Below are 27,481 nucleotides of genomic sequence, written 5' to 3' on the forward strand. Positions count from 1 at the left end.
AATAAGACATATAGGAAGTCTTAATGGGAATCTTCCTGGGATAATTTTCTTTCTCTGAACAACTAATAATACAAAAAGGCTATTGATTTTATGTATAGTTTTATGTAGTTTTTTTTTTTTCTTCTTTGGTAACTTTGGTGACCATCTTGGGACACTGGAGGAAGTTACCCTAAAAGGACACAGCAGTATCCTGAGAATAGCAGAGGAGAAAAGAGAAAGACCCTAGAACCCTAATAAAATTATTGACCTGACTTAACTAAACCTTTTATCTCAGTTTTTCTCTTCAAATGAGATAATAAATACTTTCTGGTTTCAATATTTGAAGTTGGATTTTCTGTTACTGATACTTGAGGTTCAAGATGACCTGATTGACATTTGGCCAATAATATGAGATTTGCCCATAGATGGTTTGAACACCAAGAAATGAACTCTTTAATAAGTCAATAAACAGGGTTTCAGGTTTCACTATGGGGTATGGGAAACAGGAAAGAACATCACCCCACACTCACAACCCCCCAAAAAAGCTAGATAACTTAGGAAATTACAACTTTTCTTGACTCTGTCACAGAGATAGGGTCACAGGTTAAACAACAGAACTTAAGAACAACAGATGCCTCCAAGGAGAGCACTTAGCTGCAGCAAACACCAAATGTTATATGCACTGGTAAGAAAAAAATTGACTTAAATATTTAACAAATCCTTAAAAGACAAGTGTAGAGTATAGGGTATAGAGTTTAGAGTGAGCATTTAGAATTACTGAGAGTCACAGGTGTAGAAGAATTCACACCTGTTTACAACAGAGACCTCACTGAGTGTGCCTAAGAAAACTGGAGACAGAATAAGAGTCTAGAGAAGCATCCTTTATGGTGAAGACCTGGGGAAAGGAAGAGAAACCACTGAGGTGAAGGTATGAAGATCTGCCCATTCCTTCTCTTCTATATTTCCTACAGAACAAAAGCCTTATCCCACTGGAGAAAAGACATTAAACCTTGTCACCCTCAGAGTACAGATGAAGATATATTGCAGGTGGGTGCAGGAACAGAAATATCCTCTGACAAAGGTCAGGAATACTTCCAAGACCCAGAATATAAGAGATCTCCTATTGCTGAGCAAGCAGAAGAACCACTGAGAAGGCTCCACCTGTAAGACCTGGGGTTGAAGCACCTATTTAAGACTGGGACTGAAGCAGAACAATGGAAAACACCTCCATTCCACTCCCCAACATCAGGCTAGCAAACTCAAAAAACAAGCAACAGCAGTCTTTAAAAGAATGGAGAGGACTTTCATGATGGCCCAGTGGATTGAATCCAGCTGCCAATGCAGAAGACATGGGTTTGATCCCTGATCCAGGAAGATTCCACATGCCACGGGGCAACTAAAGCCCCTGGGCCACAACTACTGAAGCCCGTGCACCTAGAGCCTGCACTCTGCAACAAGAAAAGCCACCAAATAAGAAGGCCAAGCACCTCAACAAAGAGTAGCCCCCACTTGCTGCACAGCAATGAAGAGCCAGCACAACCAAAAATAAATAATAAATAAATAAATAAATTTTTTAAAATTTTATTTTATTTTTAAACTTTACAATATTGTATTAGTTTTGCCAAATATTGAAATGAATCCGCCACAGGTATACCCGTGTTCCCCATCCTGAACCCTCCTCCCTCCTCCCTCCCCATACCCTCCCTCTGGGGAGATTCCTTAAAAAACTGGAAATAGAACTGCCTTATGATCCAGCAATCCCACTGCTGGGCATACACACTGAGGAAACCAGAAGGGAAAGAGACACATGTACCCCAATGTTCATCGCAGCACCATTTATAATAGCCAGGACATGGAAGCAACCTAGATGCCCATCAGCAGATGAATGGATAAGAAAGCTGTGGTACATATACACAATGGAGTATTACTCAGCCATTAAAAAGAATACATTTGAATCAGTTCTAATGAGATGGATGAAACTGGAACCTATTATACAGAGTGAAGTAAGCCAGAAAGAAAAACACCAATACAGTATACTAATGCATATATATGGAGTTTAGAAAGATGGTAACAATAACCCTGTACGAGACAGCAAAAGAGACACTGATGTATAGATCAGTCTTATGGACTCTGTGGGAGAGGGAGGGGGTGGGGAGATTTGGGAGAATGGCATTGAAACATGTATAATATCATATAGGAAACGAGTCGCCAGTCCAGGTTCGATGCACGATACTGGATAATAATTATTTTTTTAAAAGTATGGCGAGATAAGTTTCTGAAGTGTAGGCAAAAAAGGGAAGACCTAAACCTGAGAGTGAAGTAGACATTGAGGAAAACCTTCTAGCAGACCATTCCCGACCCTAAACACAAGGTAATGCTAGAAGCTGGAACTCTGTGCTACAATGAAGGCGATCACAGCAAGAAAATAACCCAACCCAGCCCCACCCTTTAGGATGACAACCCCAGACACTAGCAAAAGTAGGAGACATGCCCATTATCAAGAATAAATAGTTACCTTGGTCTATATTGCTGTACATAAGATGTCCAGGGCAAGACATACCAAGCAGTAAATTAAATTAGTACATTATTTTAAAAGACAAAACAATCAACAGAATCACAAATAATAGAGAGATATTGGGACTATTAGACAGGGACTTTAAGCTCCCTCAGGAAGACATAGGTAACCTGACTAGTCCCATATGTTTTTAAAAAAATTTAATTTCTAATTTAAAATCTTCTTAAAAAAATAAAGGAAAAGAAAAGAAAATTCCAGGCCCAGAGGACTTCAAGACAAATTCTACTAACTATTTAAGAAAGAAGTAATAACAACACTGTACAAACTCTTTCAAAATATAAAAGAGATGACAAAAATTCCCAGCTCATTTTTCTGATACCAAAACCAAAGATGTTGTGAGTAAAGTACAGACCAATACGCCTCTGAAAGTAAAGATGAAAAGAAATATCCTCAACAAAAATAGAAAACTATGAATAACAAGGAACATCTACAATCTGACACAGGATATTTATCAAAAACTTAACAGCTTATAGCATAACTAACGGTAAGAAATTGGATCCGTTTGGAAGATTTCCCCATAAGATCGGAAACAAGGCGATCTTATTTAACACCATAAGAAATTCTTTGGGCTTCCCTGATAGCTCAGTTGGTAAAGAATCCACCTGCAATGCAGGAGACCCTAGGTTGGGAAGATCCTCTGGAGAAGGCATAGGCTACCCACTCCAGTATTCTTGGGCTTCCCTTGTAGCTCAGCTGGTAAAGAATCTGCTTGGATTGCGGGATACTTGGGTTGATCCCTGGGTTGGGAAGATCCCCTGGATAAAGGAAAGGCTACCCACTCCAGTATTCTGGCCTGGAGATTTCCACGGACTGTATATAGTCCATTGGGTTGCAAAGAGTCAGACACGACTGAGCAACTTTCAGTTTCACTTAGAAATCCTAGCCAATGCAATAAGGCAAAAATAGAGAGAGAGAGAGAGAGATGAAATGGATTGGAAAGGAAGAAATAAACTGGTTGAGAGACATATAAAGGGTCTGAAATTTTATGCTACTTGCAAAATAACAAGTTAGCCTGCCCCCGTTCATAGATGCTGGCAGAGGCACAAGATTCCTGGGTCAGAGAAAAGGACTTAATTACTTACAACAATAGCAGTCACCAAAATATCAATATTTTCTTGTGCTAGTACCTCTAACCCCAGTTCTCACAGGGCAGCCTGATGAGGGCTGGAGGATATCTGTAAATGGTTAGGAAACCTAAATATTTTATACTGGTTGTCACTGATTTCCAGAAACTGAGGTTGAAGGGAGAATTTGATTTCAAGGAGGCACAGAAAATTTTCTGGTGTGGTGGAAATGTTCTATGTTTTGAAGAATTGTGAGAGTCACTTGGACTGCAAGGAGATCAAATCAATCGATCCTAAAGGAAATCAACCCTGAATATTCATTGTAAGAACTGTTGCTGAAGCTGAAACTTCAATACTTTGGCTACCTGATGCAAAGAGCTGACCCATTTCCTGATGCTAGGAATGAGTGAAGGCAAAAGAAGAAGGAGGAGGCAGAGGATGAGATGGTTAGATAGCATCACCAACTCAGTGGACATAAATTTCAGCAAATTTCAGGAAATAGTGGAGGACAGAGGAGCTGGTGTGCTACAGTCCTTGGGTTCACAAAGAGCTGGACACTACTTAGTAACTGAACAACAACAGCAATTATATCGCTGATACAACTCATAGATCTTTACACTAAAAAAAAGTAAATTTGGTCCTATCTAAACTACACTAACTTTTTTAATGAAAGAATTACGAAGAGCGACATAGATAAAAATGTTATCTAAAAAAGTAAAGATCCCATTTCCAGAAGTTGTTCAATTTTTCACCAAACTGCCAGGCTAGAGGAGAAATCAGGAGTTGGAGTAAGATTACAAGGCTAGGTATACAAAGATGAAAAATCTGAGACAAGGCAGACACAGCCAACAGGAAGCAAGGAAGGCCAACAGCTTTGGGAGTTTAACCAGGCTTTCAAGCCATGGAGGGAACACACTAGAGGTCAAAGGGGACACCCAGAGAAAATTCAATCCTTTAGACTTTCTAGCTGAGAAAGGATGGGGTCAAGGAGGCCAAATGCCAGGTGAGGAGAGAGCCTGAGGCTGAAAACCCAGTTTAACTTGGGGTATCTCATGCCCTTTCTGGTCCAGGTTCACAGATTAACTCTTTTGTGCTTACTTTACACACCATGTCCTCCCACCCCGAAAGATCCAGAACTGATTAGTCAGCTCAGCCTCACAGTTGATTTTGTGGAATTAGAAAGCCAAATCTGTTGATTGAATTGATGATACCAGCAACTGAAAAGGTGTTTTGGTGTCTTTTGGACAGGGCCTATACATGGGTAACATTGTTGGTATTTCAGAGTAATCTTATGCTACAGTGACATGGTTAAAGAGTGGGGAAAATGATCAAAATTTAAACTGTCTCTATAAAATGTGCATTCACTACTATTTCCAGTTTGCTGGAGAAAATGCCAATGTGGTCAGACTTTATTTTTTTCAAGATAAACTGAAATCTGAGTCTTTACCTGAAAGTATTAATAAGTGAATTTTCCAAATAAAATTCCTTAGCAGTACTGGTTCTGTCCAGGAGATGTCATTTTGCAACTCCCGTGGAGCTTTAGGAGACCCCATTTATATTTAATTTTTTTAAACTTTTAATTTTGTATTGGAGTATAGCCAATTATCAAACGATGTTGTGATAGTTTCATGTGAACAGCAAGGGACTTAGCCACACATATACATGTATCCATTCTCCCCCAAATTCCCTTCCCATCCAGGCTGCCACATAACATTGAGTGAAGTTCCCTGTGTTATACAGTAGGACCTTATTGGTTACCCATTTTAAATACAGCAATGTGTATGTACGCGTCCATCCCAAACTCCCTAACCATCCTTTCCACCCACCATCCCTTGCCTCCCACCCTTCATCCCCTGCCAAGAACTATAAGTTCCTTCTCTAAATCTGTGAGTCTCTGTTCTGAAAGTTACGTTCATTCGTATCATTTCTTTCTAGATTCCACATATAAGGGATGTCATATAATATTTCTGGGTTTTCCTGTTGGCTCAGCGGTAAAAAATCTGCCAGCCAACACAGAAGAAGCGAGTTCAGTCCCTGAGTTGGGCAGATTCCCTTGGAGGAGGAACTGGTAACACACTCTAGCAGTATTCTTGCCTGGGAAATCCCATGGACAGAGGAGCCTGGTGGGCTACAGTCCATGGGGTCGCAAACAGTCTGACAGGACTTAGTGACTAAACAATGGCAACAACACGGTATTTCTAGGAGACTCCATTTTTAAAAAGCAGTAGCAGAAATAATCTTTAACCCTCTCTCACTTCTATACTGAGGATACTTTGAGAAATGCCAAAGATTGCTAACTTTGTTAGTATGTTTTTTTCTGACTCAACAGTTGTTATCCCACATCTAAGAGTGTAGAGCTCAGCTGGTAGATCCCAAAACTAATCGAGAAGCTATAGCAAGGCTGGAGTAAGGAGGGATTACAGAGAATAGGGGACTTTCACCTTCTGGGCTTCTGGCCTGTTTCACTGGAGCACCACCACAGGCAGGTACTGGTGGCAGAGGCAGCTTTTGCATTCTCCCGGCGTGGCTGCAGCGAGAACGCACATCTGTGAAGCGTTTGCCAGCATGTCAAGAGTAACAGGACTCTTGAAGCTGTTTCAAACGTCATGCCAATCCTTGTGCATAACATGTTTAAAAAGATTGTTGCTTTAGAGATCTTAATATTTAAAAAAAAAATGAAATGCAATACTTTTAGCCACTTAAAAGTGGAGTTCCTTTTCACTAAGCAAAGTTGAACTTTTTAAACTTCTTTTTTACCAAACAAGTCCCCTCCCCCCCTTTTTTTTCCCGCTAGGGAGCAAATAAGTTAGCATGAGGGTCCTAAGTGCTCTTAAAATCATTTTGCTATAGATCTGTGCACTGTTTATAATTCTTGAATAAAGCTAAAAGTAAAGAAAGGCTTTCTCTGAAGGTTTATGAGCATTTTTCCATGAAGCAGAAGTCAAACAGATCAAAGAGATCTAACAAAATGCTTCAAACCTGGGATAGGGTGGGCTGAAGGCCCGTGAATCGAAACCAACCTCTCCAGATAGTTTGGGAGATATCTCTTGTTATTTAAAAATAAAAGCAAAACTAAAACATGATAGTTTGACTGTATCAAACTGACATTTTTGAACAGAGTTGTTAAAAGCATCAGTCTTTGATATTTTACCCACAGCATTAAAGACATTTTAAAAGAGGTTAGATAACTGTTTTACCAAGTGGCAAAAATGAACACAATCAGGTGAATTTCCTAACTCTCTTTTCCTAATAGCCATTCTTCTCTGGGCTTCTCTGAGTCTTCCTACAAAAGGCAGAGTTTTCTAGGTTCACGAAGAATTAATATACAGGCTTAAATTATCTCAAGCAGTAAAATGTATTCTGTGTATTTTGAATGCTCATTAATTGAAGCTTTCGCTTTTGATACACTACCAATTTAAATGCCTACTAACCATTTACTTTAAAATAGAAAAATAAAAACAAAAGAAATCAAATGAATATATTTGCTGGAAAGGCATGAATCTGTCTAGCCATGATTAAACCCTCAATAAATCTGCTTCTAATCATCCATTGGTATTTAAATATATAATAACTACTCTATTAAACTTAATTCTCTCTATTTAATGACAGTTATTCTAAATTTAATGACAGTTATTTGAAATATATACCCACAGATTATTAACAACATTTTAACAAGATTTTTAAACCAAGGAACGTGAGTATGAATCCATCAAATGTCAATAAATCAATTACTAGTTAATGTAGAATGCCTGAATTGTTAAATGGAAGCATACCCAAGTGAGAACGCTTTGAAAACATTTCAATGAAAAATAATTTGCCGGGGGGGAAAAATCCATCTGTGAACTGCTGGTACTATTTCAGCATAAAATTAAGGCTATATAACTTTAAAATATATTTATTTTGTATGAAAATATGCATTTGGTGAAGTGCATTAAATTTTCTTGATTGGGAGTTGACTTTAACCAGAGTACCATTTTAACATTATAAGTCAAGTGGTTTTAATTTTTCTGTTGCCAATTAAATATGTGCTAAAAATACTACATACTATTTTATTCTGGGGATTCACAACCAGGTTCGTACAAAAATTCCTTTATATAGAATATGAGAAAAAGCTTTTTGCAAGTTATGGTGCCCACCAAGTCACCATCCCTCAAACAAAATGAAGCCCTTAATTCAAATAATTCTGTTTCTTCCTTGCTGGCAGGGTGTGCTTCCAGAAGGACTCTGGCTGCCATATCTTTCTGATGAGTATGCCCTGACTGCATGGCCGCGCCCTTCCAGCCATCCTCTTCCACAGCCTGGGACATTTATTGGGATCAGAAACATAGACTGGCAAGTTTGTGTGATGTAAGAATCCCAACCTATAAAGCACATCAGTAGACACTTTGTAGCATGTGCCGTTTATTAGGGTTTCCATTAAAAGTATTATGTTTCTATACTTTACAACCATAAAAGAGTAAATAATTTCAAAGGATTGCTTGATAGAAGACTTCTGTTTTAAATGGAACTTGGAAATATCTGGGAAATCACTGGAATAAATGAACTTAATAGACCCAATGCTGTGAAGTTCTTTTTAACTGTTTTCTTAAGCACATAAAAAGATATACCATTTCCTCCAACATTTTTTGAAATAGGTTTTGGTTTGGGGTTTTTCTCTGTAACATTTGACTTATAAATATTTCTTACAATGCTTCCATTGTTCCCTTTCTTTCTTTCAGTCTTTCTTTCTTCTTTCTTTCTTCTAGTGCTGAGGCTGACTTCTTAACACCAGCCGATTCCACCCCCACTCACTGTTCTAACCTATAGGATAAATCAGAACTTTAAACCAGAAAGTAACATTACATGCCACTCAAGAAAACCTGCTGCACCACTTGATAAGTTGGAAAATGTATAACAAATGCCCCTATTGAGATATTCCCTTTTTTTTAAGAGGAAACAAATTCCATTCATGGGACTAAGCAAATATTTCATCAATCTGGTTCATGTGGGAAACCAATACACCATTCACTGCCTGGAAAAGATTAGATCAGGTCGGTTTCAGAATACAGACATTTAAAAAAAATATTGATCATATCAAACATTTAAAGAAAAGTTAGTCATTCAGTTGTGTCCAACTCTTTGTGACCCATGGACTGTAGCCTGCCAGGCTCCTCTGTCCATGAAATTCTCTAGGCAAGTAATACTGGAGTGGGTAGCCATTCCCTTCTCCAGGGGATCTTCCCATCCTAGGGATTGAACCTGGGTCTCCCACATTTTGGGCAGATCTTTTTTATTGTCTGAGCCACCAGGGAAGTCCAAAGAAAAGTGAAGTTGTCTATAAAATATTAACATGTTATAATTCAAGTGGAATAATCCAGTTTGTCTCCACAGTCTTGTTCTCTGGAAATTACATGAACTCCTGCTGGGTTTTGTCTGTGTAGACAGTGCATTAGATGGAACACCTCCTTTTTTCAGGGTTGTTATTTAAAGGATGAAGTGAAACATTTCTGAGCACCAGCAATACTAACCGTCAGAGGTGAGCTGATGAACATATAACCCCGAGGGTGAAAGTCATTTGACTATCTAACTGTACAAAGGAGGTCTCAAAAAAGTGGAGACCAACTTTTTTAAACCTCAACATGTACACCTTCTAAAACAACCCTGGGAACTAAGAAAGAGAGGGAGCATAGCATTCTCGGGTGTGTTCCCTAGACTTGGTAAAGAGGGCACTAGTCATTGAGAGTGGCAACTCCCAGACTGGCATGCCAGCCTCTACACTGAATTTTTGGCCCATATTACCTCTTTTAATTCTTATCACCCTTTCTCATCTTCATTTGACAGATAAGAAAACTGAGGCTCAGAGAGGTTGAGTAACTTGCCTAAGCTCACAGAGTTAGTCATGTAGCTGGGATTTTAATCCAAGTCTGACCAAATCCAAAGTTTATGGCCTTTATTGCCATGCCTAATTTTTCTCCTGCTTCCGAGTTAGGTATGGCCAGAGGACAGAAAGCAGAGCCCTATCTAGAGAGACGCCTGACTCTTAGGAGGTAAGAATGCCCCAGAGTCAAGATGGAAATCACTCCATAGTCGTTCACAGGGACAAGGCCTCCTGCTGTAGAGCAGGTCTGCTTGGCAGGGAAGAATAAATGGGTGATGGATTCATGAACAGCCCCTTGAATCCCCTCACAGGACTTAATTTCTGCAGTTGATCACATGGAAGATGAATCAAAGCTACCAACCTCCTCTGGCACTGAGCCTGGGGGGTGGAGGGCTGGTGGATTGATTGAGCGAGGGGAGGCCAGTGAAGAGGAATGAAGTCTGGGAATGACAACCCAGGGCAGTCTTAATATGACCAGGGCCTTGTCTTTCCCATCAAAGCTATGCAGCCTTACTGGCGAGGCTGGGAAAGGGAATAGCAGAAGAGGAATCCAAGGCAATTAATCACCTTGCTTGCTGAGGAGGGGCAACTCAGAAACCAAAGGGAAAAACAGGGCTCACTTCCACACAGCACTCAATCTCCTGAAAGAAACAGCATAAATAGAGTCATATTTGCCAATGAAGGTTTCTAAATGTTTAAACTAGCCAGTAATGCCACCCAGATGGAGAAACTAACGCTTGCGGAAGTTCCATGATTTGTACCATAGTCCCTCAGTGAGTTGGAGATACAGCAGATGTGAACCCCCAATCTCTTGATTCCCAGATTTGCACATAAACCATCAAAAATACAAACCTTCTAGCCCTGAAATCTACATAGCCCTTTGTCTGCTGTGTGGTCCTCTGTCAAGAGCCAGCATTGCACTATGCAGAAGGGGTTTCTTTCCCCTTACACAATCTGTAAGTCTTAGTGAGCTGGGCCTTCAAGTTTTTCTTTTATCCTTTCATTCATCTGACAAATATTTACTGAGTGCTTACTGTGATTCAGGCAATGTTCTAGATGGAGGAATGCAGTCGTGAACAAGACAAAGAGCTTGTTTCCCAGAATGCAGATCTTAGGAGGGGCAGGCAACAAACAAAATATCAAGAGTGAACGTGCCACACAGAAAATAAAGTTGCACGATGGGATGAAAAGTGACAGAGGGAAACACCTTAGACTGGGGATTCAGGGAAGGCCTCCTAGATGAGAAGACTTTGGCGCCAAGACATGAATGATAGGAAAAAGCCACCCATGTGAAAACAGGAGGAAAGCATAATTTTCAACCCCAAATTTCTCCTAGAGAACCCCCAAGTTATGCTTTTCTTTAGCTTACTTGTTTCTTCTACCCAAAATAACTTATCAAATTGCAAGTAGGAACTCCCTGGTGATCCAGTGGTTAGGACTCTGTCCTTCCAATTCAGGGACACGAGTTCAATCCCTGGTCAGGGAACTAAGATCCCACAAACTGTGCAGTGTGGCCAAAAAAAAATTTTTTTTAAATCAAAACAAAAAAACAAAACTCTCCTCTTGAAAAAAAATGCAAGTAATTGCAAGTGTCATCCTACTAAGAATAAAGCAAAATATTTTATTTTGAATTTTTAAGTTTCATTAGCAAGCTTTGATATTTTGACTATTAATGTTCATTTTGATGAGCATGGAATTCCCTACATGTTTACAACAGATTAAGCCACAGCAGTATTTTGTATCAAAGAGACTGATGCACAAAAGAATTGAGAGGTTCACAGAAGAGTTCAGTGGAAGGACAAATGTCATAGTGAGTGAGTGAAGTCACTCAGTCGTGTCTGACTCTTTGCAACCCCATGGACTGTAGCCTACCAGGCTCCTCCATCCTTGGGAGTGGGTTGCCATTTCCTTCTCCAGGAGATCTTCCTGAGCCAGGGATTGAACCCAGGTCTCCCGCATTGTAGGCAGATGCTATACTGTCTGAGCCACTAGGGAAGTCCTTTGTCATAGTCATATTATTCTCAAATTCACCTGCACAGTAGATCCTACACCTGGTTCTCCACTCACCATCTCTCATCATTTTATGTGGCAGCCTTCTAACTGAACTCCCAGCTTCTCAGCCACCAAGGTGATCCTCTCAAAAAGAAAATCTAATCACATTCCTCCACTCCTCACCTCATTCTGACAACTTTCTGTGATTGTTACGGACTGAATTGTGTCCCACCCAAATTCATATGTGGGCTTCCCTGGTGGCTCAGTGGTGAAGAATCTGCCTGCCAATGCAGGAAACACGGTTAGATCCCTGGGTCAGAAAGATCACTTGGAGAAGGAAATGGCAACCCACTCCAGCATTCTTGCCTGGGAAATCCCTTGGACAGAGAAGCCTGGAGGGCTACAGTCAGTGGGGTCGCAAAGAGTCAGACATGACTTAGCAACCAGACAACAAATTCATATATTGAAGCCCTAATCCCCAGTGTGACTGCAGTTGGCAATAGATCCTTTAAGGAGATAATTAAGGTTAAATGAGGTTATAGGTTAAAGTACAAAAGACACTATATCTTCAGATTTGAGAGTGAAAATCACTAAGCTGTGTCTGACTCTTTGCAACCTCATGGACTGCAGTCATTCTAGTCGTGCTCATGCCCCGTTGATAAATCGTCTCCGGCTTTTTTTGCCTCCATGGACTGTAGTCCACCAGGCTTCTCTGTCCATGGAATTCTCCAAGCAAGAATACTGGAGTGGGTAGCCATTCCCTTCTCCAGGGGATCTTCTTGACCCAGGGATCAAACCCAGGTCTCCTGCATTGCAGACAGGTTCTTTACTACCTGGGAACTACCTGTCTGAACTACCAGGGAAGCCCATGTTTCGGGCTAAGAAAACTCAGTATCTTATGTGATTAGAGAGGAAAACATTACCACAATATGTAGTAATAGCAGTCCACAAGTCATACAAGACACACAAAGTACATCTACCAAAAACTTTGTTCTAAAACCTAACTTTTTAAGTGAAAAAATTTAACTAAAATTTATGGGTTTTTTTCCAGTTTTATTGAGTGAACTATTTTTTAATGCAATAGAAAAGATTACTGAGTTTAACATAAAGAAAAGAAGATTAGGGAAGAGCTTTGGCTAAAACAAAAACTCTACCTGCAAATAACCATCCCTTAATTAATCCTTGAGACTGGGGAAGATTTCTTTTGGTGACTTATTTTGTTGTCATTGTCATCTTATGCAGGTGATTTTTTAATTGAGATAAACATATAACATTGTATTAGTTTTAGATGCACAATGTAATAACCTGAGATAGATAGATAGATATATAAGAATTGATGTTTTTGAACTGTGGTATTGGAGAAGACTCTTGAGAGTCCCTTGGACTGCAGGGAGATCCAACAGTCCATCCTAACAGAAATCAGTCCTGAATGTTCATTGGAAGGACTGATGCTGAAGCTGAAACTCCAATACTTTGGCCACCTGATGCAAAGAGCTGACTCATTTGAAAAGACCCTGACACTGGGAAAGATTGAAGGCAGGAGGAGAAGGGGATGACAGAGGATGAGATGGTTGGATGACATCACCGACACAATGGACATGAGTTTGAGTAAAATCCAGGAGTTGGTGATGGACAGGGAGATCTGGCGTGCTGCAGTCCATAGGGTCGCAAAGAGTCAGACATGACTGACTGAACTGAACTGAACCGATACTGCAAATTGATCACCACAACAAGTTAACTTAACAGCCATCACCATAATAGCTATAAATGTGTGTGTGTGTAATGAGAACTTTTAAGATCTACTTTCTTAGCAATCAAATGTAAAATACAGTACTGTTACCTGAAACTAACACATTATAAATCAATTATTATTTTATTTTGAATTTTATTATTAAATTATTTTAAACTTCAATTTAAAATAACTGCCAGGAGCAAAAAGAAAAAAGTAAAAATCAGCTTAATGTAAATAATAATAATAGAATATAATTGTTAACTCTGGCCATCAAGCTGTACGTCATATCCCTGGGACTTCTTTATAACTGGAAGTTTGTACCCTTTGACAACCTTCACCCATTTTGCCCATCCCCCACCTCTGACAACCTCTAATCTTTTTCCTGTACCTATGAGTCAGTTTGGGTTTGTTTACAATTCCACATATAGTTTTTTTAAGACTACACAGTTTTGCCTTTCTTATCTGACATATTTCATTAAGTATAAGGCCCTCAAAGTCCCTGCAATTGTCACAAATGATATCTTTCCATTGTATGGCTGAGTAATTGTCCATTCCACATTTTCTTTATCCATTCATCCATTGATAGATAGTTAGCTGTTTCTCTTGTCTTGGTTTTCATAAATAATGCTGCAATGAATATGGGAGTGCAGCTATCTTTTCACGTTAGTAATTACTTTTCCTTCAGATATATACCCAGAAGTGGAGTTGCTAGATCATATGGTAGTTCTATTTGAATTTTTTGAGGAGCCTTCTTAGTGGTTTCCATAGTAGCTGCATCAATTTACATCCTAACAGTGTACAAATATTTTCTTTTCTCCACATCCTTACCCACACTTGTTATTTTTTGCCTCTTTGATAAGTGAAAGTGAAAGTGAAGTTGCTCAGTCCTGTCTGACTCTTTGCGACCCCATGGACTGTAGCCTACCAGGCTCCTCCCTCCATGCAATTCTCCAGGCAAGAATACTGGAGTGGGTTGCCATTTCCTTCTCCAGGGGATCTTCCCTGACCCAGGGATCGAACCCAGGTCTCCTGCATTCCAAGCAGACGCTTTAACCTCTGAGCCACCAGGGAGCCCCAACTGCCATTCTAATAGATGTGAAATACACCTTAAGTGATTTTCTTTAGAGTAGAGACTTTAACATTGGAGTTGGCTTTGTGGGATACATCATAGTCAGCTTGCCGGTAATTGCTCATCTGTTGGTTTAGGGGTTTCCATTCTCTCCACACCTATCTGCAAACCCTATGCATTGCCAACTTCGAGTATGTTCCTGAGTGTCTCACTGGAGAGTGATGCAACAGGTCACCACAAGTCCAGGTAAGGAAAAAGTATAGAGACTGGCAGTCAAAAATGCTGACCAGAAATTTCGTGCTCTGATATTTTTCTGTGGATTACCATGAGCCTGGAACTCTAACCCATTGAGCTGGATAATTGAGTCATATTATTATACACATCTTTGCAGAAGGTAGAGTGTTTTCTCAGTATATCTAGTAGAATTATATGACAAATATAACAATTTTATATTTTTTTACTTTGGGAGTTTGAAGGTTTAGATAGTAATATGTTTCTTGTTTTGTTCATGGTTTAAGCAAAATCAACAAACTGATTTTGTCGATTAGGTATTGGACTTTTTATTTGCTCCAGAAGCATTTACTCAGTGATCTGTTAATATTGTTGTTGTTGTTCGGTAACTAAGTCATGTCCAACTCTTTGTGACATCATGAACTGCAGCACACCAGTCTTCTCTGTCCTTCACTATCTCCCTGAGTTTTCTCAAACTCACCTCCATTGAGTCAGTGATGCCATCCAATCATCTCATCCTCTGTTGCCCCCTTCTCCTCTTGCCCTCAATCTTTCCTGGCATCAGGATCTTTTTCAATGAGTCAACTCTTTGTATCAGGTGAACAAAGTATTGGAGCTTCAGCTTCAGGATCAGTCCTTCCAGTGAATATTCAGGGTTCATTTCCTTTAGGATTGACTGGTTGATCTCCTTGTAGTTCAAGGGACTCTCAAGTCTTCCCCAGCACCACATTTCCAAAGTGTCAATTCTTTAGCACTCAACCTTCTTCATAGTCCAACTCTCACATCCATACATGACTACTGGAAGACACAGTTTTGACTATATGGACTTTTGTCAGCAAAGTGATGTCTCTGCTTTTTAATACACTGTCTAGGTTTGTCCCAGCTATTTTTCTAAGAAGCAAGTGTCTTTTAATTTTGTGGCTGCAGTCACCATCCACATAGATTTTGGAGCCTAAGAGAATGAAATCGGACACTCTTCCCGCATTTTCCCCATCTATTTGACATGAAGTGATAGGACCAAATGCCATGGTCTTGGTTTTTTGAATGTTGAGTTTTAAGCCAGCTTTTTCACTTTTTCATTTTTGTAATGTTAATATTAAAACATTATAAAACCAAAATAACAATATATAAACACTCCACCTTGAGACATTACTTTCAAGTAATAGGAAAAGCCAACTTCCACACTTAAAAGCAGAGAAATGAAGAAAAGAAGTAACAGAAAAATGAGCATGGATGGAGACCACTTGAGGGCACCTATACATTTTATGCTAGAGAAGTGGTGGAAGTTAAAAAGCTGGCCTGTCTCTGAAGACCAGAAAACCATATGAATAGAGGAGGCATCTTATATATCTGTCAGAGTTCATTCTGGAATTTTTTTTACATCCTTCTGATAACAGTTTAGAAAGAGATCAAAGTTAAAACTAAGTAAGTAATTAAGCCAAGAAGTTATTAAATATCAGATCCAAATTATTAAAAACCGAAATACAGAGCTTAAAAAGAAAAGAGATACAATATACAATGAGATTATATGAATCTTCAGATCCCCCATGTCTGCAAATAACTTCCCAAATATTCATAAATCTAAGTAACTTCCTAGCAGGACATCTCCCAAACAAAGTATGACTGAAAACAGAAAGCTGAAATACATAAAAAAAAGAAAAACAGGCTTTGGGTATTTGCTTTGTCTGGAATTTATTAAGAGGCGGAAATGCCACCAAAATGGAAATTGCACACAGGGAAAAAATCCCACCATGTTTTTATCCAGATAGGTTGGAAGTGATGTAATAAAGGCACCGTAATTTATGTATGTAAATGTGTGGGCAACTCATTCAGGGAGTGACAAATGGTGAATTCTAGTGGGAAAAAAAACAGTGGACATCAAAGAAATTTGATTGGCTGCCAACAATCATTAATCTCTTCAAGACCCTTTTAATACAAAGATGCCAAATAGAGCTTGTCATTTTATTCCATCCTCAAAGCAATACATTCTTATTTAAGAAGTTATGAGCGAGTATAACATTATATCTCATTTGATACACCCACAAAAGGTATGGTAACCTTGAGAAGATTTCATTCTTAAAAATGAGGACATTGATAAATCGACAGCCATACACCTCAAGGATAATGATTTAAGTCTGACCATAGTCCTCAGCTTGATGTGACTGTGATCTTCATTCATCTTGCCATGGCCAGCAAACCACATCACAGAAACCACTATATATGATAACATGTCACCAACAGCCAGCTCGCTAACCAGGAGAGACTTCAAATAAAGATAGAACTGAATTGTTTCAGATGCAGAGGCGTGAGAAAAACCTTAAGAATTATGATAGAAGAAGCTAAATATCACACTAAAAGGAAACATTTGTGCAGCTGTCTAGAAAACCTAGGGGTCGTTGGCTGCAGCTATCGCAGAATTACAGCATTCCGTGTGCTAACACTGTTCAGTGACAAACCTCACCAATGACGTGGCTTTACCAGAAATCACTTAGTACTCTTCAAACTCAGAGCTTGATACATTTCCATGGACAGCCTCCCTTAAAGACCCTTCCTTCTTTAGATTTCTATAATTCTATGTCTTACACACCTCAGCAGTAAAACACAATGTGTTGCTTATTACTTCTTCTGAAATGAGTACCCAATGTTTCCACCTTGAAACTTTACTTCAACAAAGTCTACACCAAATTATTTCTGCTTCTCTGGACATGAATGGAAGAGGTCTCAAAAAAAAATAATTTAAAATTCACTCAAGTAATGGGATAGCTATATTACTCTTCCTCCGACTGCAACCTCAATAAATAATTAGAAGAAGTGTGTATAGGTAGATGTGTGTGAGAAAGAAAACAGAGAGAGACAGAGAGACAGGCAAAATCAAGATTTTGCCCACTAGGGGAAGTTCTGTTGAGTTCTTTGATCAAGGTCCCTAGATGTTGACTTATAAATGCTAATACAATAAAATAGTAAAAAACTACCTACCTGAAAGAGTTCACAATGCAACGAAAATATACTACTCCCCAGCACCTGCCAGAGGGCCTTCCACAGAATAAAGACTCGATAAAAAACAGGAATGGATTTATCATTATTTTTCCTATTCTCTAAGTTGTCTTTTCACATTCTTGTTAATGCCCCTTGGATACACAGAAGTTTTCACTTTTATGAAGTCCAGTGTATCTTATTTTTCTTCTGTTGCTTGTGCTTTTGGTATCAAATATAAGAATCCACTACCAAATCCAAGGTCGTGAAGATTTATCTCTATGTTTGCATCTAATAATTTGAATAGCTTTAGGTCTTATATTTAAGACCATTTTGAGTTAATTTCTTTTTTTCGTATTTATGTATTTGGCTGCACAGAGTCTCGGTTGAGGCACAAGGGATCTTCCCTGTGGCCCACCAGCTTCTCTAGTTGTGGGCTTAGGTGCCCCACACTATGTGGGAACTTAATTCACTGACCAGGGATCGAGCCTCAGTCCCCTGAGTTGGAACCACTAGACGGACCACCAGAGAGGTCCCTTGAGTTAATATTCATACATGAAGTAAGGGAGGAGATCCAACTTCATTCCTTAGCGTGGTGTTATTCAGTTGTCCCAGTCCCATTTGTTGAAGAGACAGTTCTTTATCCATTGAATGGTTTTAGAATTCTTGTTGAAAATGAGCTGGAATCCCTGTTGAAAATCCTTGTCAAAACCTTAGGTGTTTCAGTTTTTTTTTGGCCTCTCAAATAAGTGGATTGTACAGCTTCACTAGTAAAGGATTATTTAGGTTTCCCATTTTTGCCATTATAATTTTTCAGTAAATGACCATGTGCCATTTTGCATAATGTATCTCATTTGTTTTATTTTTTGTTTTATTTTTTCTCATTTACTATTTTTATTTAAATTTATTTATTTTTAACTTAGTAGCTTCATTTGTTTTATTTTTTTCTCATTTACTATTTTTATTTAAATTTATTTATTTTTAATTGGAGGATAATTGCTTTATAATAGTGTATTTGTTTTTTGCCAGTTTCATTTGTTTTATAAGTAAATCTTTAAATCTCTGATTCTTTTGGTGCTATTATTGATTTTTTTGTTGTTGTTACTTTTTAAAATATCAAGTTTATACTGAGTCTTACTGAGGTGGCGCTAGTAGTAAAGAATCTGCCTGTAATGAGATTCTCCAGGAGACACAGGAGATGCAGATTTGATTCCTGGTTTGGGAAGATCCCCCAGAGAAGGAAATGGCAACCCACTCTGGTATTCCTGCCTGAAGAATCCCATGGACAGAGGTGCCTGGTGGGCTATAGTCCATAGGGTTGCAAAGAGTCGGACATGACTGAAGTGATTTAGCACACAAAGAACGGGGTATAAATTATAAGCAGTAAAAATGAACCCTTTTGAGTAATACTGTTTGGTGTCATAATGCCAAGTTTTTCACATTGTCCCGTTTGAGGCAGTCCCCTCTCCTTGTCTCCCTCTAATAAGGGTTTAACATCCAGAATACATAACATACTCATACAACTCAACAACAAAACACAGATAACCCAATTTTTAAAAGGGCAATGGACTTGAATAGACATCTTTCCCAAGAAGATACAGAAGTGGCCAATAAGTACATGAAGAGATAACCAACACCATTGGTTGTTAAGGGAATACAAATCAAAACCACAGTGAGATACCACTTCACATCCACTTTACATCCACAGGCCATTTTAAGGCAATGGCCTTAAAAAAGAAGAAAGAAAAAACGTGTTAGAGGGGATATGGAGAAATAACAATGTTGTTGGTGAGAGTGTAAAATGGTACAGTCAGTGCAGAAAACAATTTGGCAGTTCCTTAAGAAGTTAAACAGAATTATCACATGATGCAGCCATTCTACTCCTAGGTCTAGACCCAAAGAACCAAAAACCAGTATTCAAACAAATACTTGTTCACAGATGTTCATAACAGCAATATTCCCTATAGCTGAAAGGTGGAACTAATCCAAATGTCCATCAACAAATGAAGAGATGAACAAACTGTGGTAAATCCATATAATGGATTATCATTCAGCCATAAAAAGCACCGAAGTACTGATACCTTTTATAACTTGGATGAACCTTGAAAACATTATGCTAAACAAAAGAAGAAAGACACAAAGGCCACATTCTATGTAATTCCTTGTGTATGAAACATCTGAAATAGGCAAACCCATAGAGACAAGACAGATTAGTGATTGCCAAGGGATGGGAGGAGGAGGAATAGGGAGATTTTTAAATGGTATGTATGGGTGTTCTGGACAGATGAAAAAAATTTAGAGGTAGTGGTTGCACATTGTGAATGCACTAAATGTCACTGGATTGTGCAGTTTAAAATGATAAACTGTATGTTATATGATTTTCATCTAATAAAAAGAAAAAAATGCATTGGTCTATGCAATGACATATCTATTCATAAAAAAGAATGAAGCCATTGTGTATTGATATAAGAAGATTACAAAAGTAAGTTTTTAAGTTAAAAAAAAGCTGTAGAGTATATACAGTAGGGGAGAATTGATAAATATGTGCTTATTTACTTGGATTTACGTAATACAAGTGAAACTGGTAGGATTAGTTGCCTTTGCAGAGCAAAATGTGAATCCTTGGGTGGCTAGGGATAGAGGAGGAAGCTATTTTCAATATAAGCAGTTGTATCTTTTGAATTTTGAACCATTTAAATGTACTAATACTCAAAAAATTAAAAGAGAAAACTTAAAGTTAGTATGGAAAAGCAAAAAAGAAAACCAAAACTTTATGAATGAGCTTCCCTAGTGGCTCAGTGGTAAAGAATCAGCCTGCCAATGCAGGAGACATGGGTTTGATCCCTGGTCCAAGAAGATTCCACATGCCCGGCAGCAACTAGGCCCATGTGCCAAAACTATTGAGCCTGTGCTCTGGAGCCCGGGAGCCACAGCTACCGAACCCACATACTACAAGTACTGAAGCCCGTGTGCCCTAGAGCATGTGCTCTGCAAAAGGGAAGCCACTGCATGAGAAGCCCTCATACCGCAACCAGAGAGTAGCCCCCGCTCACCGCAGCTAGAGAAAAGCCCATGCAGCAGCGAAGACCCAGTACAACCAAAAGTAAATAAGAAAATAAATAAAGTTTTTAAAAAAGACCTGGCTCACATTAAAAAAATAACTTTATGAACCGACTGGTCACTGTTTTTATAACCATGCTCTTAATCTAGCAACCTCTCTTCCTTCAACTACTATCCTCTGATTATGGAAAAGCTTTTCATCATCTGGAAACTTCACAGATTGAGCAGAGCAAGGTCTTGTGTGCTGACATCAGCCTGCTTATAGCAAACACCCCTGCTGGCCTTGAAAAACTAATTTCCCCGCAAAAGGGTTCCCAAACAATGTTACTTAATACCTTGTAAGAAAGTTACAAAGACAAATAATGAGCCCTATTCTTTGTGTTTTCATTTTGGAAAACAGACTAGGGTGTAGAATCAGCTTGATTCCAAGCCTCCTAAAACACCCTAATATTGGGTCTGCAGGGAAGAGGACTCACAGTCATCCTTCTGGTTCAGCTAGGCTGGAGCCTCAATAGACTCTCAGTGGTCACTTTGTAGGTGTGTATTTTCCAGTATGCAAGAGGAAAACGAAGCCAACAAAACCAGGGTTGCCTACCAATTACTCAGGACTAGTCCTTGCTTACAGACTTCCCTGTAGCTCAAATGGTAAAGAATCTGCCTGTAAGGCAGGAGACCAGGGTTCAATCCCTGGGTTGGAAAGTTCCTCTGCAAAAGGGAATGGCAATCCACTCCAGTATTCCTGCCTGGAGAATTCCATGGACACAGAAGCCTGGCAGGCTACAGTCTGTGGGGTCGCAAAGAGTTGGACATGACTGAGTGACTAACACAGTCCTTGCTCTTTTTCTCGTATTTAGTGGCTATTTTTGACCGTTCCTAAAACCCAAAGCAGTCAATGTCATCACTGGGGATATAAGATAAAAACTGACAATCCAAAAGCAGCCAGATGGATGGACCTAGAGATTATCATACTAAGAGAAGTAAGTCAGAAAGAGACAAATACCATATGATATTACTTACTTGTGGAATCCAAAATATGACACAAAAGAACATATCTATGAAACAGAATCAGACTCATAGACATAGAGAACAGACTTGTGGCTGCCAAGGAGGGGAGGAGTGAAAGTTTGGGATCAGCAGAAGCAAACTAGTATATACAGGCTGGGTAAACAGCGAGGCCCTGCTATGTACAGGGAACTATATTCAATAGAGTTGAATGGAATGGAAAAGAATAATATATATATTAATATATTTTATGTAATATATATATATATATATATATATATTCCAGGTTATATATGTGTATATATATACACATATAACTAAGTCACTTGGCTGTATAGCACAAATTAACATTGTCAATAACTATACTTCAATAAAATTAAAAATAAAAAAATATTCATTACACACAAAAAAGCAATCAGCGGGGGACTATATATTAGCAAGCACAAAGGACAGAAGACAGAAACCCAGAATGGGCCAATAGATGGCAAATCATGCCCTGGGGTCAAAAATGGATCTAAGCACATGGGCTGAGAGAATGATGGTCTTCTCTTGGAGACATCCTCTCTCAGAACACAGGGTCCCTCAGATTCTCATATGTGTTTTGACAAAACTGGATGATTCCTGCCATTGAGAGCACTGGAAGGGTCCCCTGTGGGAGCCATACACCTTACAATGGGCAGATTTTAAGTGGTTTCAGCACTCTGAGGTATCCAAAGTGCAGTCAACAGTTGCCCCCCAAATCTTGGTGCACCTGGACCCACAAAGGCCCCCACCCAAGTTAGGACACTGTCCTCACTTCTAATTCAGCCTTCGGACAGCCGGCTCGCCTCACTGGCCACAACAAAGACAGTCGGTGTCAATTTGTTGTCTTTAAGTGGATTTTAGTTCCATGTTTAAGTTATATATTTATGTGAACTCTCTTAATGCTCACCACCCAAAATTTACTTACTCAGTAATTTCTTTAGACCCGAGACTTAGAGACCGTTGAATTCACATGGTTCAATTACTGAGTAATTCTTAAAATCTTATTACTAGAGTGTGATATATATATAAAATTAAATCTACAAAGGAAAAAAAAAAAGATGTAGCGGTAATAAACTACTATTGAAATGGAATCGTAAAGCTGAATGTCAAACACTAGGGTATTGTAAATGATACCCTCCCAAAAAGGTTCTCTGATAGCCACAGCTAAGGAAAACATATGATAACAATAAATATGATTTCCACAACGCCGCAGTCCTTTCACCACTTGGTCCATGTGGGGATGATAAGCAATAGTTCTGCTCTGCATTTTTTGTTAAAAAAGAAATTCTTCTTCACAAATAATAAATTTATAGCAAGAGAATGTCTTTGCGACTCAAGCTTCCATTTCTTTAATTTACTGCTTTTATAGACGTAAATTCTATTAGCCTACGCGTGGAAAGTTCGTTAGGGCAACTTGGGATCGGTGGGAATTGTTAAGTTTCTTACAGTTTAAGAGGAAAACACACAATTCACTTTAGAGTCTTTTCAGCTTTCACAATATTCCTGGCCATTTCAACCCAATCTGTGAATTAACACTACTTCAGTCAACACTGGATTAGGCAATGGTTCACAGTAATTCACTATATTTGGGTAAAGAAAGATCAATTTAAAAAAATGGCATACATGAATGTGTATATTTTATCAGCTCTATATGTAGTTCAGAATACTATGCCCTTATTTACATTTCAGAAACTGTTTCATTCTTAAAACAATTTCAGTGTTAAAACAGATTCATTCTTCCAGTGTTTGAATAAACTGGATCCATATGATACCAGTGATATTCCATGTATATAGTTTATTTTACTTAAGCAAATACCTCAGTGATTTTTATAAATCAACAGTGCTCAGGCAATAAAATGTTTTCTTTTGAAAGAAAAGAATACATAATTACACAGTGAGACTAAATTATTTGAAAAATACCAGAATCATTCCCTGCCTATATTTCAAGGGTATGTTAATGACTCTGAACTAAAACAACCTAAGCCGTTACCCATTTACTTTTCTACCTCTGCATAGAGAACAGCTAGACTGGTGCTACCTCCGAGACAGACAGTATTGGCCCCTGAGCTGATTGTCATCACACTATGAGTGAAGCACAGAAATCAAGAGGAAGCATTTAGATATTAGTACTTCTAGAGTTGGAGAAGGAAATCGCAACCCACTCCAGCATTCTTGCCTGGAGAATCGCATGGACAGAAGAGCCTGGTGGGCTATAGTCTATAGTGTCACAAAGAGCCAGACACGACTGAAGTGACTTAGCACGCACGCACACACTCTAGAGTAGTTGCACAGGTAATTTTTTTTACCTATTAAATCTGACACAGACATTAGAGGCTTGCATTTCGCTGTCTTTTGGAATATTTTTTAATTCAGTTTTTCTTGTAATTCATTTTTGCTATATTTTACAAAAATATCAGTCATGACTGGCTGGAAATTCTCAAACTGGATCTTTGCCACAGGTAGTTGGAAAAGCATTGGTTTAAACTACAAAGTGATCTGCATAGTCAGGTAACTGCCTTATGAGTTAAATGTACAGTTTTCATATAGTATATGCATATACATATATGTTTAAATGTGTATATACACAGGTTTTATCTACATGACAGAACAATCAACTCAGCAAAAACAAAGCTCAAAACTCTGTGAACTCATTTCCTCAGTCTTTCCAGATGTGCCACAGCTGAGTACATTGTTCAGAAATAGGATGGTTTGACTAGATGATGAAAACAACTAGATTTGTGATGCCTTGATTCTTTTTCTTTCTTCCTTCCTCCCTCCTTCCCTCCCTTCTTTCTTTTCTACGTAGGGTCAGTATCATCATGGTCTCTCTCTTTAAAGAGTGAAATCAAGAGCCTGTGTTCCTATACGTCAATAAAGTACGTCAATAACGTATGTCAATAACATTCACTGAGGTGGGAGAAGGAGGAAAAGACTGACTGTAGGGACATACGAAGAAACAGAACTACGTGTGGGAAACACGGGTACGTTAGGATCTAGAGAAAAGCATATACAACAAACAAAAGAAGCATTCCTCCATGAATCCCCCAGAGACTTTTCTTTTCTGAATTAAGTCACTTTTTACTAATATGTTTTAATGGTCTAGAAAAGAGATTTTCAATCTGAATTTTTTAAGAACTCTTCTTGGGCGTTCACTCGTGAAAATCCAAAGAAATCTCTTTTAAGTCATTAAGAGCCATTCCTTTAGACTTTCTTGGGAAGAGAACTGGGGAAGCCATTCCCTCTGCAGCTCTCGCACCCCCACTCTGCACCCTAGCTGAACTGCTGCAGACCACAGAATTTTTATTGGACCTGTGTCATTTCTCCTAGTTTCTGAGATATTGGTGGTTAAAAACAGGACACCAAAACAACCACACTTCCTCCCATCACACTGCCCCTTTCTATGTACTCAAGACAATGCAGATTTGTTCTGCCTCACCTGTGTCTAATGTTAGACACATGCCCAAGAATCTCCGACAACTTTTGTGTTTCATTTCACAGTCAAGGAAATGTACCGGCCAGGCTCATGAGAGAACACAGAGAAATGAATCTAGATCCCTTAAGCTTTGCAATTCATTTTTCTTCTTTGCCTGTTCTGAAAACTGAATTCCCTGGGTTGGAGTTTTATACTACAGTTTTGTCTTCTGCCCTTTTCTCTATTTTCCCCCGCCACCCCCAACATGGGGTCTTTGGCTCCAAATCAAAACAGCTTTCAAGTGGCCAGAACCAAGTTCCAAAGCTCCTATGTTTCCTAGAGATTTTCCTTCTTTCCCAGATTTTCCTCAGCCCCAGTCTTTGTAGGAGGGCATAACTCCAGGTGGGGCTCTGACTGTAAGTATTGTGCCTGGGCCCCCACCCTGACTGCAGAAGTTTATTTGAAGTATGTTCTCTTTGCCTGCTTCTTAACTTGAGGCCTGATAGTCTTACAATGTCATTTTTTTCCCCTCTACTGTAATTCAAGAGACAGCTGTCTTTGGAATAAATTCCAAATAGTTGGTCTGGAAATGAACTTCGCCGTGGGTCCCTCCTCCATTCTGGCTGACATTTCCCCATTAATTTCTTTTTCTCTTTCATCCATTCATTGGCTGATGAGTCTATAAATACACCTCATCTGCTTTTACTTTGCTTTTTTAGAATAAACTGATACCAAACACACTGTCTTAATTACATCCACAGGCAAAAGCATAACAAGTTTAAATGTTGTCACAGTATAGTTTAAAAACTTGACATTGTTAATTATGCCAGCTGTGATATAACTGGCAAATGAAAATTCTCATTGGAATGTGTAAATGAGTAATTCATCTGAAAAGGCATTTGTGACATTCATAAATGAAAATACCCAGAAACCTACTAAGCAAAAGAAGAGAACTGAACAGGAAACGGTAAATGGATGGGTAAGGAAGCAGAAAAACATGGCCCCCATGTCTCTGGGTCACCACACTTCTGAAATTAGGCAAATCAGTCCTCCCAAATTCAAGTCAGACCTGAGAAAACATGGTCTCTGTTCCTTTAAGTGTCCACATTATAAGGTGGCTCCTCATTCCTGAGTATCTGAATTCTAGCAGCACATCAGGAAGGCAGGCCCAGGACAGATCTGATTCATCCCTAGGAGACAGTACATTTTGAGATGCAGACAAAATTTAAAAAAAAAAAAAAAAAAAAGATAAGATGAAAATCTTGGGAAGGTATTCCCAGAGGATCTGCCCTTTACCCAAGCCAGTGTCCCAAGACATCTCCTTTGTGTGGTTATATTTCTTTCCTTTTCTTTGTTGTTTGTTCAATTGCCTTCTATAAATTCACCTATGAAATTAGTATCTCTTTTTCTCTTCACCAGATGCAGAAAGGGGAGAAGGTCTCACCACCAGTCCAGAAGGAAAACTACTAATCTTTGATCTGGTTAAATAATTGTGGCTTATTGTATGAATTAACTATTTTTCACTCAAGTCAAATACCTTTCAAATTATTGAACTCATCAGAATTTACTTCTTTTTAAAGTGTTCTGATATAAATAATGATCATAATAGCAAGAATCACTCATGTGTTGTTGATAGAAAATACCGGTTATGCTGGTATGGCTGATAATTTTCAGATAACAGTAGCTCACTGCAAGAAATCTTTGTTTTCCTGATGTATTCTCACATAATATACATTCTTATTTTTGATAAAGAGTTTTGAGGAAATAAACATCCATTTTTGAATGGGAAATTTAAGTCCACGGAAAATTTCTCAGATATGAAATTATTATAATGCACCATTTTTCACACACAAAAAGACACAAGAAAATGGCAGTTAATATCCTTTCAGTCACATGTGAAAACTAGCAAACATACCATAAAAGTTTTAAGTGAACCTAAAGAAGAAAAGACCTACAAATGGCCGAATGGCCTTGACATTGATGCAGAAGTACAGGAAGAGTGATCATCAGATGTTACACTCTCCCTGAGGACAATTTAAAATGAATATGAGGAAACTGTAGAAAAATCAAGTTTGGAAAAATCAACCTATAAGATATTTCAGAGTAGCTGGAACCCATTCATCACAATCTCTAAAAAAGATTGTGAGAGAATCTATTTTCTTTGAAATGAATATGTCCCTTCCTTAGGAGGAGGGGCGCAGTGGAAAAAGATATCTGAACTGGTAGTTCTCAAACTTCATTGCATCAGAATTACCTAGAAGTATTTGTAAAAACACAGGTTGTCGGCCCCACCCCAACTTTATGAGTCAGTAGGTCTGAAGCGAAATCCAGTATTTCTGCCAATTTCCAAGGTGATGCCAGTGATGCTGGTCTGGGTTCCTTACTGTGAGAAACACAGTCAGTGCTAACTTGGTGCCATATGCTGTCACTTAACTCTCTCCCAAACTCTTTGCAACTACTCCAAAGTAGATGTAACTCTGAGAGGTAGACATACAGATATTCCACAATGTT

This window comes from Bos indicus x Bos taurus, chromosome 5, assembly GCF_003369695.1.
Source record: "Bos indicus x Bos taurus breed Angus x Brahman F1 hybrid chromosome 5, Bos_hybrid_MaternalHap_v2.0, whole genome shotgun sequence".
Taxonomy (NCBI): Eukaryota; Metazoa; Chordata; class Mammalia; order Artiodactyla; family Bovidae; genus Bos; species Bos indicus x Bos taurus.